The sequence below is a fragment of the Notamacropus eugenii genome, chromosome 5 (assembly GCF_028372415.1).
Source record: "Notamacropus eugenii isolate mMacEug1 chromosome 5, mMacEug1.pri_v2, whole genome shotgun sequence".
Classification (NCBI taxonomy): domain Eukaryota; kingdom Metazoa; phylum Chordata; class Mammalia; order Diprotodontia; family Macropodidae; genus Notamacropus; species Notamacropus eugenii.
In genome coordinates this window covers 259368988-259389199 of record NC_092876.1, presented here as the reverse complement: position 1 = coordinate 259389199, position 20212 = coordinate 259368988, and positions in this window count along the sequence as shown.

Here is a 20212-nt window from a genome sequence, read left to right as displayed (position 1 = left end):
AAGTAGCCCTTAAGAAGCATTGCTAACAACGAATTCCAGCTTACCAATTTAAAATCCTATAAGGTGACACTATTTACGTGTTGTACTTAATATACAAGCAAATTGGAAAATTCAATAGTGGCCACTGAATTGGAAAAGATCAATTTATGTCCCAATTCTAAAGAATGGAAATGTCAATGAATGTTCAAATTGCCAAACAATTGGATTCATTTCACAAATCATCAAAGTTATGCTTAAGATTCTGCAAGGAAGGCTTTGGCAATACGTGAAGCAAGAATTGCCAGAAGAGCATACTGACTTTTGAAGAGGCAGAGGAACTAAAGACCAAATTGCCAACATTTGTTGGATTATGGAAAAAGTAAGGGAGTTCCAGAAAAATATCTGCTGTTTCATTGACTACACCAAAGTCTTTGACAGCATGAATCACAACAAAATGTGGCACATCCTCAAAAGATGGGAGTGTCAGATCATCTTACTTGTTTCCTGAGGAACCTATATACTGGCCAAGAAGGAACAGTTAGAACCAAACATGGAATAAATGATTCTTTTAGAACTGGAAAAGGAATACAACAAGGTTGTATATTGTCTATTTATTTAATTTACATGCAAAGTACATCATGCAAAATTCCAGGCTGAATGAATCAAAAGCCAGAATTAAGGTTGCCAGGAGAAATGTTAACACTCTCTGATATGCAGATGATACTATTCTGATGGCAGAAAGTAAAAATTAAGAAGCCTCTTAATGAGGGTGAAAGAAGAGTATAAAAGCTGGCTTGAAATTTAACATCAAAAAACTAAGACCTTGGCATCTGGTCCCATCACTTCCTGGCAAATATGGGGAGAAGAAATAGAAGTAGGATCAGAATTTATATTCTTGGGCTCAAAGATCACTGCAGATGGCAACTGAAGCAATGAAATTAAAAGAAGCTTGCTCCTATAATGGAATACCATTGTGCTAAAGAAATGATAAACAAGCAGATTTCAGAAAATCCTGGAAAGACTTCTGTGAACTGTTACTGAATGAGGTAAGCAGAACCAGGAGGACATTGTTCACAGAAACAGCCACAATAACTGATTTTGATAGACTTCTCAGCAATGCAAGGACCTAAAACAATTCCAAAGGACTCGTGATAGAAAATGCCATCCACATCTAGAGAAAGAACTATGGAATCAGAATGCAGAGCAAAGCAGACTATTTTCTGTTTTATTGTGTTATTAGTAGGAAGAGAAAAGGGATATAATAAACATATTAGGGAAACATGAAAAAATTTGCCTGTCAGATCTATGGATAGGGGAAGAGTTTATGACCAAACAAGAGACAGTATCATAGGATGTAAAATGGATCATTTTGATTATATGAAATGTAAAAAGATTTTACACAAACAAAAGAAATGCAGGTAAAATTAGAAAAATAGCAGGAAAATGAGGGGCTAGGAAAGGGGGAATTTATCGCAAATTTCTCTGAAAAAGCCTTGATTTTTCAAATATATAGGGAACTGAGTCAACATTTTAAAAAAAAAAGAGCTATTCCCCAATGAATAAGTGGTAAAAGGACATGAATAGGCAGTTTTCAGAAGAAGAAATCAAAGTTATCAGTAGCCATATGAAAAAAAATGCTCTAAATCACTAATAATTACAAAATGCAAATTAAGACAATTCTGGGATACTACTTTACACCTATCAGATTGGCTAACATAACAAAAAAAGGAAAATGACAAATGCTGGAGGGGCCATAGAAAAATAGGTACATTCATATACTGTTTGTTAAATTATGAATGGGTCCAACCATTCTGGAGGACACTTTAGAATTATGTCCAATAGGCTATAAAACTGTGCATGCCCTTTGGCCCCAAAATACCACTACTAGATCTATATCCAAAAGAGATCAAAGAAAAAGGAAAAAGATCTACATGTAAAAATATTATAATAGCTCTTTTTGTGGTAGTAAAAAATTAAAAATTGAAGGGATGCCTATTATTTGAAGAATTACTGAACAAGTTGGGGTGGAATACTACTGTGCTATGAGAAATGATGAGGGGGGTGGCTTAAAAAAACTGAGAAGACTTATATGAATTGATGTAAAATGAGCAGAACCAGGAGAACACTGTACACAATAACAGCAATATTGTAATTATGATCAACTGAGAAAGATTTAGCTGCTCTGATCAATGCAATGATCCAAATAAATAAATAAATAAATTCCAAAGGATTCATGATGAAAAACACTATCTACCTCCAGACAGAAAACTGATGAACTCTGAGTGCAGATTGAAGAATATTATTTTTCACTTTCTTTATTTTTCTTGCCTTGTTTTGCAACATGGCTAATATAGAAATTAGTATAACTTCACACATATAATGAATATCATATTGCTTGCCTTCTCAATGGAGGAAGTGTTGAATGGAGGGAGAGAATTTAGAACTCAAAATTTTTAAAATTAATGTCAAAAAATAGTAAGGAGATTGGTAACTGGAGTGAAAAAATCTTTGCAGCAAGAATCTGTGATAAAGATCTGATATCCAAGATATAAAAGGAGCTGATTCAAATTTTTATGAGATAGAAGTCATTCTTCAATTGGTTAATGGTAAAATTATATAAATGTCAGGCTTGAAAGAAAGAATTCCAAGCTAGAAACAACTACATGAAAAACTACTACAAATAGTTAATAAAATTAGAAAAATACAAATTCTGAGATTTCTACTTCATGCCCATCAGATCAGCAAAAATGATAGAAAAGGAGAAATGACCAATGTTGGACAGTCTTTGGAGAAACAGATACACTAATGCACTATTAGTGAAGCTGTGAATTGATCCAGTCATTCTGGAAAGCAATTTAGAAGAATGTCCAAAAAGTCATTAAACTGTGCATTCCTTTTAACTCAACAATATCTCCACTAAGTCTACATCCCAAGATCAAAGAGGAAATGAACCCATATGTACAAAGATAATTATAGTTGTTATTTGTGTAATAAGGGGGTCCTCCACCTGATTGAGAATGGCTAAACCAATATGTTTATTTCTGTGTATGTATGTAATGAAATATTTTGGGGCCATAAAAAAATGATAAAAATATATAGTTTCAGAAGAAACAGGGAAAATCTGTGAACTGCTGCAGCGTGAAATGAGCAGAACTAGGAGAATAGCTTATACAGTGATAAAATTATAAGCAAAAATAACTTTGGAAGGCTTCAGGACTCTGACTAATGCAATAATTAACTAAAAGGGCAGAGGGGTGAAGATGAATCATAGTACCAACCTCCTACCAAAAGACATAAAAAAACAAATTATGACAAAATGTTGTTTATAAGAAACACATTTTAAAATGAGAGCTATACATAGAGTAAAAATAAGAGGTTAGAGTAGAATTTATTATGCTTCAACTAATGCAAAAAAAAAGCAGGAGTAACAATCATGACCTCAGACAAAGTTCAAGGTAATATAGATGTAATTAAAAGGGATAAATAAGGAAACTACATTGTAATAAAAAGCACCATAGATAATGAAGTAATATCAATATTAAACTTATATGCATACCAAATGCTATACCATCCAGATTTTTTTAAGGAAAAACTAGATTTCTACAGGTAGAAATAAATAGCAAAACTATAATAGTTGGGAGCTTCAAATGTCCTCTCTCAGAACTAGATAAATCTAACCAGAAAAAAAAGAAATCAAAGAAACTAATAGAATCTTAGTTAAGCTGGATATGATAGATATCTGGAGAGAATATAACGGGAACATACCTTTTTTCACAATGGTACTTGGTACCATTACAAAAATTGTCCATATATTAGGGCATTTAACCATATAGTTAAAAGCAGAATATTAAATGCATCTTTTTCAGATCATAATGTGAAAAAATTATATTTATAAGAGACCAAGGAAACAAAGATTAAAAATTAATTAGAGACTAAAAAAGCAAATCCTAAGAAGATTAAAGAATAAGTCATATAAACAATAAACACTTTTATTAAAGAGGACAATGAGATAACCAAAATCTATGAGTGCAACAAAAGCTGTAATAATAGGAAAATTTTTATCTCTCAATGTTTACAGTAATAAAACAGAGAAAGAGCAAACTAATAAATTGGATATCAATTTAAAAAACCTAGAAAAAGAACAAATTAAAAATCCCCAATTAAACAACAAATTAGAAATCCTAAAAATTAAAGGTGATATTTATAAAATTGAATGTAAGAAAACCATTAAATAAATAAAAGTAGAAATTAGTTTTATGAAAAAATAGAATAGATACACCATTAGTTAATATGATTTTTTAAAAGACAGGGAAGACCAAATTACTAATATCAAAAATGAAAACAGTGAATATATTACTAATGAAGATGAAATCAAAGCAATTATTAGGAGTTATTTTGCCCAATTATATTACAATAAATTTAACAATTTAAATGAAATAGATGAATACTTACAAAAATATAAACTGCCTAGATTATCAGAAGAGCAAATGGAACATCAAAGTAAACCATTTTTTAGAAAAAGAAGTTGAACAGTCCATAAATGAGCTTCCTAAGAAAAAAAGCCTCAGGGGCAGAGTCAAGATGGTGGAGTAGAAGGACAGACCTGTAGAAGCTCCTCTGCCAAAAAACCCATAAAATACCTGTAAAAAATAATTCTAAATAAATTCTAGAGCAGCAGAAGCCACAAAACGACAGAGTGAAAAAGATTTCCAGCCCAAGGCAGCCTGGAAGGCCGACAGGAAATGTCTATCTCACTGGGAGTGGTACAGAGCTCAGCCTGTCCTTAGGCCATGGCAGACACAGAACTGGAGCAGGCCTCAGGGCACGTGGAATCCCCAGCAGCAGCTGCAGTTCCCAGATCTCTCAACCCACAAACACCAAAGACAGCTTCAAAGGTCAGTGAGAAAGCTCTTTCACCTGGGTGAGAAGGGAATGTGGTCTGGTCCTAGGGTGGCAACAGTCATTTTGTCATAGCATCCATTTAAGAACCCTCAGCCTAAAGCTCCTAGGGGAATTGCACAGCTGATTTGTATCTCAGCTCTGAGTGGTGGCCCTGGAGTGAGGAGGAGCTTTGCTGGCCTGGTGGAGCTAGTAGAGATTCTGGAGAGGGAATTCTACTCACAGATCCTGGGCAAAAAAAAGTGCTTGTGGTTGTTCCCAGACCAAAGTGTAGGCCAGGAGAGGAATAAACTCCTCTCCCTGGATTGTGCCACCTTTGAGGAACTCAGATATTACAGGTCCCCAGAGTATATCCTCATCTAAACAGAGGAATCAAAAGTCAAGTAACTGACTAGGAAAATGCCCAAAAAAAGGGGGGAAAAAATAAGACTATAGAAGGCTACTTTCTTGTTGAACAGGTATTTTCTTCCATCCTTTCTGATGAGGAGGAACCATGCATACCATCAGAGGAAGACCTAAAAGTCAAAGCTTCTGCATTCAAAACCTCGAAAATAAATATGCAGTGGTCTCAGTCTATGGAAGAGCTCAAAAAGGATTTTGAAAATCAAGTAAGAGAAGTGGAAGAAAAATTGGGAAGAAAAATGAGAGTGATGCAAGAAAATCATGAAAAGTGAGTCAACAGCTTGCTAAAGGAGACCCAAAAAAATGCTGAAGAAAATAACATAAAAATTGGCTAATTCAATTGTCAAAAGATGTTCAAAAAGCCAATGAAGAGAAGAATGCTTTAAAAAGCATTTTGCCAAATGGAAAAGGAGGTTCAAAAGCTCGCTGAAGAAAATAGTTCTTTCAAAATTAGAATGGAGCAGATGGAATCTAATGACTTGATGAGAAATCAAGAAATTACAAAACAAAACCAAAAGAATGAAAAGATAGAAGACAATGTGAAATATCTCATTGGAAAAACAACTGACCTGGAAAATAGATCCAGGAGAGACAATTTAAAAATTTTGAGACTACTTGAAAGCCATGATCAAAAAAAGAGCCTAGACATCATCTTTCATGAAATTATCAAAGAAAACTGCCCTGATATTCTAGAACCAGAGGGCAAAATAAATATTGAAAGAATTCACCAATCACCTCCTGAAAGAGATCCAAAAAGAGAAACTTCTTGGAATATTGTAGCTAAATTTCAGATTTCCCAGGTCAAGGAGAAAATATTGCAAGCAGCCAGAAAAAAACAGTTTGAGTATTGTGGAAATACAATCAGGATAACACAAGATCTAGCAGCTTCTACATGGAGGGATTGAAGGGCTTGGAATATGATATTCCAGAAATCAAAAGAACTAGGATTAAAACCAAGAATCACCTACCCAGCAAAAATGAGTATAATACTTCAGGGGGAAAATGGTCTTTCAATGAAATACGGGACTTTCAAACATTCTTAATGAAAAGACCAGAGCTGAAAAGAAAATTTGACTTTCAGACACAAGAATCAAGAGAAGCATGAAAAGGTAAACAGGAAAGAGAAATCATAAGGGACTTACTAAAGTTGAACTGTTTACATTCCTACATGAAAGGTAATATTTGTAACTCTTGAAATTTTTCTCAGTATTTGGGCAGTTGGAGGGATTACGCACACACACACACACACACACACACACACACACACACACACACACACATAGACAGAGAGCACAGGGTGAGTTGAATAGGAAGGGATCATATCTACAAAAATAAAATTAAGGGGTGAGAGAGGAATATATTGGGAGGAGAAAGGGAGAAATGGAATGGGACAAATAATCTCTCATAGAAGAGGCAAGAAAAAGCTTTTTCAATGGAGGGGAAAAGAGGGGCAGGTAAGAGGGGAAAAGTGAAGCTTACTCTCATCACAGTTGCCTCAAGGAAGGAATAACATGCACACTCGAATTGGTATGAAAACTTATCTTACACTACAGGAAAGTAGGGCAGAAGGGGATAAACAGGTAGAGGGGATGATAGAAGGGAGAGCAAATGTGAGGAGGGAGCAATTAGAAGTAAGCACTCTTGGGGAGGGACAAGCTCAAAAGAGAGAAGAAATGGGGGGGCAGAATAGGATGGAGGGAAATATAGCTAGTCTTATACAACATGACTATTATGGAAGTCATTTGCAAAACTACATGTATATAGCTTGTGTTGAATTGCTTTCCTTCTCAGTGGGGATGGGTGGGGAGGGAGGAAAGAAGAGAAGTTGGAACTCAAAGTTTTAGGAACAAATGTTGAAAATTGTTTTTGCATACAACTGGGAAATAAGAAATACAGGTAATGGGGTATAGAAATTTATCTTGCGCTACAAGACCAGAGAGAAGATGGGAACAAGGGAAGGGAGGGGTGTTAGAAGGGAGGGCAGATTGGAGGAAGGTGTAATCAGAATGCTCAGCATTTTGGGGTGGGGGGAGGGGAGAGATGGGGAGAGAATTTGAAACTCAAAATTTTGTGGAAATGAGTTTTGAAAACTAAAAATAAATAAACATTAAAATGATCAAGAAAAAGAAAAAAGCATCAGAACAGATGGATTTCCAAGTGAATTCAACCAAACATTTAAAGATCAATTCTAATACTTTAAAGATATTATTTGGAATAATAGGCAAAGAAGTAATTTTACTAAACTCCTTTTAAGAAACAAATATAGTGCTGTTATTTAAACCAGGAAGAGCAAAAACAGAAAAAGAAAATCATAGACCAATTTCATTAATGAATATGAATACAAAAAGCCTAAATGAAATACTAACTAGGAGATTACAACAAATTATCACAAAGATCATGCATTGTGACCAAGCAGAATTTAAACCAGGAATGCAGGGGGTGGTTTAACATAAGGGAAGTTATTAACAGAATTGGTTATATTAATAGCAAAAGTAACAAAAATCATTTGATTATATCAATAGATGCAGAAAAGACTTTTGACAATATACAACACACATTCCTATTTAAAAAAAAAACACTTGAAAAAATAGGCATAAGTGGAATTTTCCTTTAAAGGATAAGAAATATCTACTAAAACCATCAGCGAGCATTATTTGTATGGGAATAAGCTAAAAGCCTTGCCAACAAGATCAGGAATGAAACAAGGATTTCCATTATCACCAATATTATTCAATATTATTCTAAAAATGCTAGCAATAGCAATAAGAGGAGAAAAAGAAATGGAAGAAATCAGAATGAGCAATGAGGTAATTAAAAACTTTTTTGTAGACAATAAGATAATGTACTTGGAAAATCCTAGAGATAAAAAGTTAGTTGAAACAATATTTTTTTTGCAAAATAGCAAGATATAAAATAAACTCACAGAAGTCACCAGCATTTTTATACATCACCAACAAAAACCTGCAAGAAGACACACTTTTTAAAATAAGTATAGACAGTATAAAATACCTGCCAAAACAAACTCAGGAACTACATGAACATAATTATGAAATATTATTATACAAATAAAGTCAGACTTAATAACTGGAATAGTATTAATTGTTCATGGGTGGGCAGAGCCAATATAATAAAAATTACAATTCTATTTAAACTAACTTACTTATTCAATGCCATCCCAATTAAATTATCAAAAAAATGCACTGAGTTAGGAAAAAATAATAAAATTCATTTGGAAGAACAAAGGGTCAAGAACGTCAAAGGAATTAATGGGGGGAAATGTAAAGAAAGGAGAACTAGCAGTAGCGGATTTTAAACTATATCATAAAGCAGTAATTATCAAAACTATCTGGTACTGCCTAAGAAATACAAAAGTGGATCAATGGAACAGAATAGACATACAATACATGGTAGTAAATGATCATAGTAACTTTGCATTTGACAAATGTAAACTATATTGCCCCACATTTCAAATCGTGGATTGTATTAAGAGGAGCATAGCTTTTAGATATCAGCAAAGATAGTCCAGCTATATACTCCAGCCTCATCAGACTTCATCTGGAATATAGCCTTCAGTTCTGGGCACCATGATTTATGGAGAACATTAATAAATTAGAGAGTGTCCAGAGGAGAACAACCAGGATGATGGAGGGTCTTGAGTACATGATGCATGAGTATAGTTGAAGGTAGTAAGCATGATTAAGTGGAGAAACAAAGACTCAGATTGAGGGGTTGAGGAGGCAGGGAGGACATGATAGCTGTCTTCAAGCATTTGAAAGGCTGTCATATAGTGGAGGAATTCAACTTGTTCTGTTTGATCCCAGAAGATAGAACCAGTAGTAATAGGCAACTCTATTCTTAATGTCAGCAAAATATGTCCAACAACAAAAGCTAACAAAGTAGGATGAGCTTCTTTAAAAGGTTGTGAGTTCTCCCTCCTTGAATGTCTTCAGATAGAGGTTTGATAGTCACTTATGGGGTATGTTATAGTAGGGAGTCCTTTGATATATGATCTGGACTAGATGGCAACTAAGATCCCTTACAGTTCTCAAATTCTATAATTCTTTAATACAAGATAAGCCAATGTACAGATTGGGCAAGAGAGTCTAGAATGGGGGGGTCATAGAATCATAGATTTAGAGCTGAGAGAGATCTCAGATGAGGAAATTGGTATCACTTGGTAATGCAATTTGCCCAGAGGCACACAGCTAGTTTCTGTTGTGGGATTCAAAACCAGATCTTTGTAACTCCAAGTCCAGCCTGCTTCACTATAGGGCACAATTTGTGGTTGGCTATCACTGATAATATTTTTCCATATGAAAAATCCAGAAAGCTAAATATTGGTAGAAACGAAGTTAGGCTTTATTAGATCTTAGTTCTTTTGACATTTTTCAGTCTTTTTTCCTCTTGTGATACGCATGGAAGTCAGTGGACTAGTGTGCTTCATGATCCCTCATTGGGACCTAAAGGACATATCCACAATTAACAAGGGTAAAAATTTCTTTGAAAAATGACATACGGGAATAGAGCTTATTTGCACAAAGGCACATGACTTGGCTCTGTTCTTTAATGGAAGACATGTACAATATTTATTGGGTGGGGTGAGGGAAAGAAACATGTAAGTATCTAAGTCGCATTCCCTGCATCCTCAGCAACTTCATTAATCTTTAAGATTCTCTCCCCCATTTATTAACAAGCAATGACTCATCCAGATTTACAGAGAAATCAATGGAAAAGTTAATTAGAATCTAGATCTCCTAACTTTTATCTGCTCCTTTTATAATTTCTCACTGCTTTAAGCAAAGGGGTATGTGTGTGATGGGGGAAGTGAGATATGAGAGACAGAGAGAGAAGCAAAGAGATATTAAAAGAAAACAAAGATTAAGTACACTTTCTTGTAGCCTTCAAGTTTGAGGCTTAAGCATCATTATTCCAATGGAAGGACCAGGCACCTTGTTCTGGCACAAGCTAACTGTATATGTCTCCTTAAGGATGCAAAAAATGAACAGGGGTGTTAACAGCCACCCACCCCTAGCCCTGGAAAGGGAAATTGGAAATAAAGTAAGAATGAGCTGGGAGTTGAGGAAAGGGGTAGGAAATAGAGGGCTGAATTTTTATGTCCTCTTCTCTTTTGTTACTCAACCGGTAGCAAGCAGCCACCTTCTCTTTAAGAGAATACACACTAGACCTCAAGCCAGAAGACCTAACACTTTACACGCTCAAACACTAACATATTTATAGGCATTTAAGTCACTTACCCTTTCCAATCCTCAGTTTTCTCATCCATAAAATGGGGATAATATTTGTCCTACCTACTTCCCAGTGAAGACAAGAGCTTTGCAAATCTTTAAGTGCTATTGCTACATATATGTCAGTTTTCATTTTTTCTCAGTTAGCTCTTTGTGCTGAAAAAGATGAAACATTCAGCTGAACATAGCCTAGGAATTAATAGTTACTATTTCAACACCTGAAGAAACAAAACAAAACAAAAGTGGGGGGTTCAGAGAAAACTTTTTTTTCACTTTTCCAAAATAGCAGAGAACAAGCAAGTGGACAAAGGAAAAAGTAAATTACAGTGCATTTGACCTGAAACACTTATCAGTGAGAAAATTTGACAAAGTAGCAATTCAAGCAAATAGGCATTTTATTGCATATTGATTTTGCTTTAAGGAGATATGTGTGGAGATCACAGAACACAGATTTAGATAAGTGGGTTTCTTTCCTAGTCACCCTTTAAGTTTGCTGGAGTATTTTCTGGTGCATTTCCTTATTTAAAAAAAAAATTGTTTGTGTTAAAATCTTAGTCAGAATCTGAGGTAGAAGGGACTTCAAAGGTTACTTAGTTCAACCTACCACCAAAGAACTTCCCATTGTGCAGGGAATCCATAACTTTCTGCTGCTGTCTCACACCCAGTCTCCTCAGGTGAGAAGACCACACCATCTGAGAGAAAGCTACAAGAACCTAGTCTGGGCATCTTCAGTCTCCCCTAAAGTAAGCACTTTCATCTGTGCCGGCACCTCCTGCTCCCAGCCCAGTCTCCCAACTGGGATGTGGAGAATCTCCCATACAAAGAAGAGCAATCCTCCTTTGACTTCAGGCCTCCCTTCTCCTGCTGTACCTACTCTTTGTCACCTTCCACCCAATAATGATCATTCTCATACCTGCTCGTACCCTCCACATTCCAGTGACTCTGAACTCCTTTAGGTTATTATCCCAATTCCATTCTCCATCCCTCCCACCACCCAATTCTCCATTCCTATCTCCCTCAACCTCACTCCAAAGTTCCAACCTAAGTCCACCTATTCCTTCCACTTTGCCCTCTTAGATCTAACTCAAGGGGAAATGCTCTGAAGTCTTTAGTGAAGTAAGCTGGGAACGGTGTTGGCTTTCTACATGCTGACTTCTTCTCAGAGTCTTTCTCTTCCTTTAGGAAGCTAAAGAGAATTTGGAATTCTGTGTCTTCTCTCTCAAAGCTAGAAATCAGAAGACTAGGATCTCTCTTCTCTTCAGTTCTCACCAACTCCACCCCTAATTCAGAGCACCAAGAAATCGCTCTTGCTTAATGAGGATAGTCTTATACAACTGGTCCTTTGAGCTAACTCAGATCTAAGATCCTCTTTCTTGGTTGAACTATGTTATTTCACTCCCAAAGAGAGACTTCATTCACTCATTTATTGTCTGGTCAGTATTCTTCTAAGTATGCGTTCTCTGGTATTTGTTTTGCTACTGACTTGGATAAATGAGTTTATTCACTCTTTACTACGTGTGTTCATTTTGAAACTGGCATTTGGTTAGAAGGAAATCAAATTTTAGTTATATAGCTTGGGTCATCTGTCCTCACTAACAGATAGTTATCAGGGTTTCATTTTGAACCTAAAAATTCTTTCTCCTGGACTAACAATATTTAAGGGAGAAGATCAATATAACTGTTTTGACATTACCTCCCTTCTCTGAGGAGAGCAGAGTAGCCAGCCTCTAAGCCCAACCTCCTGCTTCCCTTCCTGGTAAAAATCAAATTTTCCCCAGAGCAGGGGGAGGAGATTCTAAATATATCTGTTCTTGCCTCTCTGTAATTTCCATCTAGACAGACCCATGTGGATATACATAACCTACACAGACAAAATAACAGAGCATACCACACTACTCTTATACTATTTCATTGATGTAGTTTATTTTCATATGGTGTACATTTCTGATTAAATATTTTTTTTAAATCCTGAAAAAAATACATTGCCTGGAAGCACTTAAGCAAAAGTGTCTAAATGCATGATTATCACTTGTCTCATTTTCCAGTTTTATGGTTACTTGAGACAATCCTTGCCCTCAAGGAGCTTACAATCTAAAGGAGAAAGACAACACAAAAAAGGTAGCTGAGGGGGTTGGGGAGATGAGGGGGGAGATAGGTATCCAGTGCCAAGGACATAGTATAGAAGTCTGGAAAGTCATAAGCCCAGCCAGGAGGGAAATGAAGGTTGGTTGGCCTAGACCCCTCCCCCAAATAGGGACTCCAGGAAAAATCCACCAATGGGAGAAGGGGGACAGAATAATAGAGGTGAGACTTCAAGTGATAGATTGTTATAGACATTATATATATATATAGTAATATGTACATAAACATACACATAGTCATTATACATAATTCTTTTGGACCTATCTTCATTCAATATTACTTCATAAAAATCTCCCAGAATTTCTCTGAATTCTACATATGTGTCATTCCTTATAATGCAGTAATATTCCATCATGTTCACATATCAGTTGGTTTAGCAGTTTCCCAGCTGATGAATATATAATTTTGCTTGAAGTTTTTTAATATCACAAATAATCCTGCTATGAATATTTTTATATATAGTTGTCTCTCCCACATTGCAGGGGATAAGGGTGTGGCATCCCACCCCCCTACACCATCTGGAAAATCCATGTAAAAATGTTTGGCCCTCCCTTTGTACCAAAGAAGTCTGAACTGTTTCTTTTTCTTTTATGGGGTGTTTACAGTACCTTATTATAAAATCTGGGTTAAATATTTGGTTGTAGGTGCTGCGTTGTCTTCTGGCCTTCACATGTCTACAGTTCCCGCAATCTTATGCCAACCCACGATATGCTGAAATCTTCATGGGGAAAGTAATGATGTAGAAGGGACAACTGTATGATAACTTGCTGTCATTATTGTGGTTTGTCCTTCATTCTCAAAGGGGACTGTGACATCAGGGAGATGGTGATATGACTTGCAATTGACTTTGATTTGAGTGAGGGAGGGCTGTGCAAAGACACCAACCTCATTTTCCTCCAGAGCCATCTGGGTCCAGTGGTCAGATATTCATCAGCATGACTGGGAATTGTCATCAGTAATTTAATTTAAATTGTCATTGGTTTAAAACTTGAGCAACAATGAATTAGTGTGTTTCTCTTCCCATGAACCCTCCAAAACTGATTTTCAAATGCTGAAAATATGATGAGCATAATATTTATTTTAATTTGAATTCCTCTAATGATTAGCAATTATTAATTGCTCATGTTTATCTAGATTATCTTTCTTCTTTTGAAAACTATTTCTCCATATTCATTCAACTCATTCAATAAGCAGTGACCACTTGCTTACTTTCAATTTTCTGGATTTGTATTAATTTCTTATGGATTTGTACTACCAAAATTTTATCAGAGATTTTTAATGCAAAGTTATTTTCTGTAGGCTTTCTTCTAGTTCTCGGTGCATTGATTGTGTTTGTATAAAAGCTTTTTAATTTATATAAAAATTGTAAATTTTGGCTTTTAGAACCTTTCCTATCTAGTATCTAATTTCCAATTCTCCCCTTACTCACATTTAGGTAAGTTACATTTCATTCTTCTCTAATTTTTGTTTAGATTACATATCTATTTGGAATTTGTGGTATATTATATAAGAAATTGTTTTCTATTAAAAACTGCCTTCCAGAATTCCATTCTTACTTGAGTCACTTGACCTATATATGTGTTCGTGTGTACTTCTAGGTTTTGCTTATCTAATCTAGTCTAATAATCTGCTTTTCTCTAACTTGCCTGGAACTAGATAGTTTTGTTAATATTTGAATTGCATATAAATTAAGATCTGGTAGCACTAAACCCTCTTTAATTTTTACTATATTCCATTAGTTTCTTTAATTGTCTTGGCCTTTTCCTCTTTCTATCTGCAGTGCTGTCTTGGTGTGGCCAAGGAAATCAAGATGTTCAAAGTGGATGCCTTACCTGCAGTTATGGGTGGAAATCCCTTAGCATTTTCCCCTCCTCTTCCCTCTCTCCACCCCATACCTTGAAGGGTTTTGCTCTGTTCTTTGTGACAGATAATCTAACAGGCTCAGTCTCCTTTACTTGCAGATTTGTGTGGAAGAGAATCAAAGAAATCACTAGAATTTGACAGTAGAGTAGGATATCTGAAGTAGGTAACTGTAATAACAGCAGAAACTAGGACTCCAGAACCCAGATAATGTAATCAAATCATGCATGAAAGCCAGGACAGATGCTTTATTGGTGAAACTGGTCAGGACTCCTGAATCATAAGCTGATAACCTTTCATTCCCCTTTTTCTCCTTCTCCACTCCCTTCAGAGAGGGTAATAGCCTGATGTCTTCAGATAATGAGAGTACAACTCGAGATTATTGTTGGGCATCATGGTGTATACCTATACTCCCAGATACCAGGAAGGCTAAGTCGGCAAATCTCTTGAGCTCAGGAGTTCTGAGCTGCACAGGGCTACGCTGATCAGATAGCCACACTAACTTCAGTAGTGAGCCCTCAATTTCAGGAGGCCACAAGGATGTCTAACAAGAGCTAACCCAGCTCAGGTCAGAAACAGAGATAATAAAGATTCCTATGCTGATCAGCAGTAGTATTGAGTCCATGAGTAGTCTCAGTATTTGTAGCCTGGGCAGGACAGAGAGATCTGGTCTTTAAAAAACTTGTTTTTGATTTTTTTTTTTGGGGGGGGGGGAGTTTAAATAGCTTCTTTGTCTGTTAAAGCAGCAATCATGGTAAACCACCGTTGGCCACTTGCATCGCAAATGTAGCTGGAAGAAAAGAAAAAGATATTTAAAACTGCAGCATTTTGCCAGTTTTGCCTCTGCCTGAATCTTAGAGCTATAGAAAAACAATTATTCATTTTTACAAGATTATCATGAAATCCCTCTAGACTTGGGTTAGCCTGACTAGCTGAACTAGTATTGAGACAAAAAGTCTTTGCTATTTTTCTTTCCATATGATTTCCAAAGCCTAGTTGGAGGGTGGGGGAACAATCACTTCTCCAAAGGGAGAACAGCCAGGGGAGTACAGATGGTATGAAAAGGGTCTTGCCTAAGGAAAGAAATAGCCTAGATATTCTGCCTGCTGGTTTTTCTTAGTAATATAACAGAAATGCTTGTGATTTTTATAAATTTATGTATAGTTCTTTCTTGAAGCTAGTTAAATTTTTGTTGGCTCTATTGAGTTTTCTTAGTAAACTATGGCATAGCAAAGATCATTTTGTCTCCACCTTGTCTATGCTTATTACCATAATTTCTTTTTACTTTCTTATTGCTATAGCTAGTATTTCTGTTGTTGCTGCTGTTTGTCCTTCATTCTCAAAGAGGTAGCTAGCATTTCTAGCATTATTTCAAATAAAAATGGAGACATTCATCCCTAATCTTACTGGAAAAGCTTCCTATTTTTCTTTATGATTTATAATACTGTCTCTAGGTTTTAGATGTCACCTCAGACACTTGACACTCACTAGCTGTGTGACCTTGGGCAAGTCACTTAACCCCAATTGCCTCAGACTGGATCATCTCCAGTCATCCTGATGAATATCTGGTCACTGGATTCAGATGGCTCTGGAGGAGAAGTGAGGCTGGTGACCTACACAGCCCTCCCTCACTCAAAGCAAAGTCAAGTACAAGTCATGTCATTACTTCTCTGATGGCATGGTCTTCCCTCAGCAACAAAGGATGAACACACACTGTATCTAGGTTTTAGACAAATACTCTTCACCCTATTTAGAAAAAGTCTTTTCATTTTAACACTTTTTTTGATTTTTAACATGAGTGAGTTGTATTTTTTCAAATACATTTTTGTATTAGTAATATAGTTATGATATAGAATTACTAACATGGTTAACTATGATAATAGATAATAAATTTTATAATATACAGTAATCAATATGCAATTACTGGACAACTCTTCTTGAACTCCTGGTATAGATGCACTTGTTTCTAATGAATATTTTTACATTACTTTAGCCTTTTTATTCATTTTTGCCTAGTTTTGTATATTTATCTTCATATTTATTAATTATATTGATTGTAGTTCTTGTTTGCTCCCTTTTCCTTCCTAATTTGAATATTAGGACCATATAGATCTTATAAAAGGAATGTTAGAATATCTTCTTTCTCTATATAGTTTATATAGTTTATATAAAAAGGATTATTTGTTCTTTAAGTGTTTGCTAGAATTCCACTTTTAAACCAGGAATTGAGCTTCCCCCCTCTTTTGTGGGTCATGATTTATTTAATTTCTCTTTCTGAGATATTTTTTAATTCTTTAATTCCTGTGTTGTTGATTTGAATTATTTATGTTTTTGTAGACATCCATTCATTCACTCACTTCATTTAAGTTTTCAGCACAGGAATTTCTGATAATTTTCTTTATTTCTTCTTCATTCAAAGATGCATCTTTTTTTTTTTTAACACAAATATTGTCTTTTGTGAACAAGATACAAATCTTGCAAAAGTTCAGTCTCTGAAGAATCAAAGTCACAGGTGACTCAAAGGAAATGATTACAAGAGAGGCATAGATTATTTCCAAAGATGCTTTACATCCAAAAGTGATAAAAGTAACATCTGATATAGTGGACAATGTGAGTACTTAGAATCAAAGTCATGGGTTCAAATACCACCTATGCCACCTACATGTTGTTTAATGCTGGACAAGTCGTTTCTAATTTCCTCATTTGTAAAATGACAGTATTGGATTTGATGACCTGAATTGATAATTTATGAAATTAGAAAATGGGGGACAGGTATACCCAGTTCTTCGGGACATGCCAAAAAACATTATGACTGGTAGCAGGAAATAGAGTAGCAATCACACTTTAATTAAGCACATAGGATATGGGGGCAAAAAGCCCATAAAGGCAGAGACAAGTAGTGAAAGAATATAGAGACAGATGTCATGGGAACAGGAGATGGAATGGTAAAGGAAGACAGGCATTGGTAGGGAAGAGGATGGGGAAAGGGAGAGGCAAAGAATATGACTCATGTAATAATGGATTAGAATTGGGAGCACTAGGCAGCATGGACCAGACCATAAATCATAAAGAGGGCTAGGTGAGGCTAAAGGACAGGAGTTCTCATCTTATACAGTGTTTGGGAAGCAGACATATATATATATGTCACCTCAGGGTTAGTTCATTAACATATCTTTCATCTTCAAGTTGTCAGTAAAACTTCATCCTGGGCCATCTCTACCATCCTGATGAGTATCTGACCACTGGACCCAGATGGCTCAGGAGAAGAAAGTGGGGTTGGTGACCTTGCACAGCCCTCCCTCACTCAAAGTCAACTGCAAGTTATGTCATCGTCTTGTTGTCATGGTCCTCTTCGAGAATGAAGGACAAACACAACCTGTCAGTAAAACTTTAAATAAGTCTACATCATCTCAAAATTATTGCCATTTGGTGCTGGTCTTACTCCTTGTTTTCTTGAACTCGTCTGAGATTTACATATCATAGGACCAAGAACCTTGAGAGTAGCCCCTAGATGGCTTCTGCTAATTCAGTACATACTATTAGGGTGTGAATATTGGTCAATATGTGATACAATTTGTAAATTATACTCCTTTCATCTTTGGAACAGTTTGTACATGACTTCCAGGTTCCCCTTTACAATCTTATTTCTTACTATTGCCCCTTTATACTGACTGGAAAGGTGAAGGACAGGGCAGACGGGAGGACAGGGGAACCAGAAAAAGACAGTTTTAATACATGGCCTTTGAAATGATTAATAACCAATGATTTGGGAAAATTCAGAGTTCCCCCTTTTTCTGTGGTCATTTCAAAGTTCAGTCTCTTAAAAAGTACATTACTGAATAATGAGATTGAATTAATTCTCCTCAATCTTAGACCCCACCCAACCCTACAGAAGCATGTTGTTCTACTGAGGGTTGTGTGGACAAATTCGTTGATTAGATTGCCCAAAACTCATCTCTTTGTCCAAGAGTGACATGATTCTCCATCCCGCTTTGAAGTGAGCCCACTTCTTATTCATTGTCTCATTAATTGATAACCAGAGTTGATTGCCACCCTCAGGAACAACCACTCCTTCAAAGGCATTTAAACTATGACCCCCATCATGAGAGTCTTTGGCATTCAAGAGTGCCTCCTACCTCTTTTATTAATAAAAATGCTTGTATTATTAATGATTAATTACCCAGAAGTTATGTCTCTCAAACTTTTTAAACATCACACCTTTAAGGTCCCTTCCAGTTCTGATTGTATGATCAAGGACTTGTATAACCAGAAAAGCAAGAGGGGAAGTTAGGCAGTGAGAGCAGGAGATTATTTCCCCAAGTTTTCACATGGTAACAAATCAGCAAGCTTAAAGTCTTGTCCAGCAGAGTGTCAGTGCATTTTCCCAGAGAGACAGAAACCAAAAATTTAAATGTTTTGACTTCAGAGCTTCAAAGCTCTGCTTCATTCAGAAATGGGTAGTGCTCTACTCATACCAATTAAATGTAAAACCCAACATGTTGGGTTAATGACCTGTGGAGAATCTGAGGAAGAATATGGACAAGGATATCGGATGAGAAGACATGACTGAGTTTAGTGATTTATGTCAAAGGAAGGAAGTATATGCAGATCTCTCAAAGAATGACATACATACTATATAACCCCTTTCTTCAGAATAAAAAATAAGTTCCTTAAAGGCAGTAACTGCTTCTGTCTTCCTATGCCCAATACATAATGCCTTAAATATATTTATCATTTAACACATGCCTGTTGAATGTCTTCTAAATGACAGGTCTTTAAAGTTTTCCATTAAAAAAGTCCTTAAAAAGTCCCCATCAAATACAGACTTGGAGATGACCCATAAGATTTTCTGTTACATTCCCTCCAAACCCTACCTCTCTCAGTGGCCCAGGATGGAAACTTTTTCCATCCCTCCACTAACCCCCTACTTAAGAGGTGTGAAAGTACCCACAGCTCCCAAAAGACTCAAAGCAGAAGAGGTTCTAATGTATTAAGGCTGATGAGGAAGGACATGTATAGATGTATTCTATATTCTCAGCATCTGGGATACATAGGAGATAAACGGAGAGGTTTGAGAGAGCAACGTCTCTGACACATTACTTGTGTGAACTTGTCACTTAATTCCCCTGTGCCTTAGTTTCCTCATCTGTAAAAATGAGGGGGGCAGACTAGTGACCCCTGAGGTCCTTCCCACCTTTATAAAGCTATGAACCCTCAAAGTCTGTAAAGCTTTTTCCACTCCATTTTTCCCTGCAGAGCTCACAATGCCTTTACAATTCTCTAAAATATTTATGATCTATTATTTGTCTTAATCATCTACATGTTAAATTCTCCATCAAGTCTGTAAGTTTCATGTGGACAAGCACCTAGGCTCATCTAAACTATTTTCCAAACCTAGAATGATGCTCTGAACACTAGTTTTGGGAAATTGCATCAAATTCATTCATCAGAAGATGGTTCTAACTCTAGGACTCTATGTCTCTAAGGACTCTTAAGCTTATATTGCAAGTAACTAAAAATTAGAGCTTAGGAGTAAGTTCAGTTTTGTTTCTAAATGTTCAAAGTGTGTCTGATGAGAATTCAACTTTAAATGTTAGGGTAAACAATCATTATCAATACTTTTAAAATAAATTCTGGAGGACAGAGAAGAAAACAGTATATACTTGGACTTGACTATATAAAAG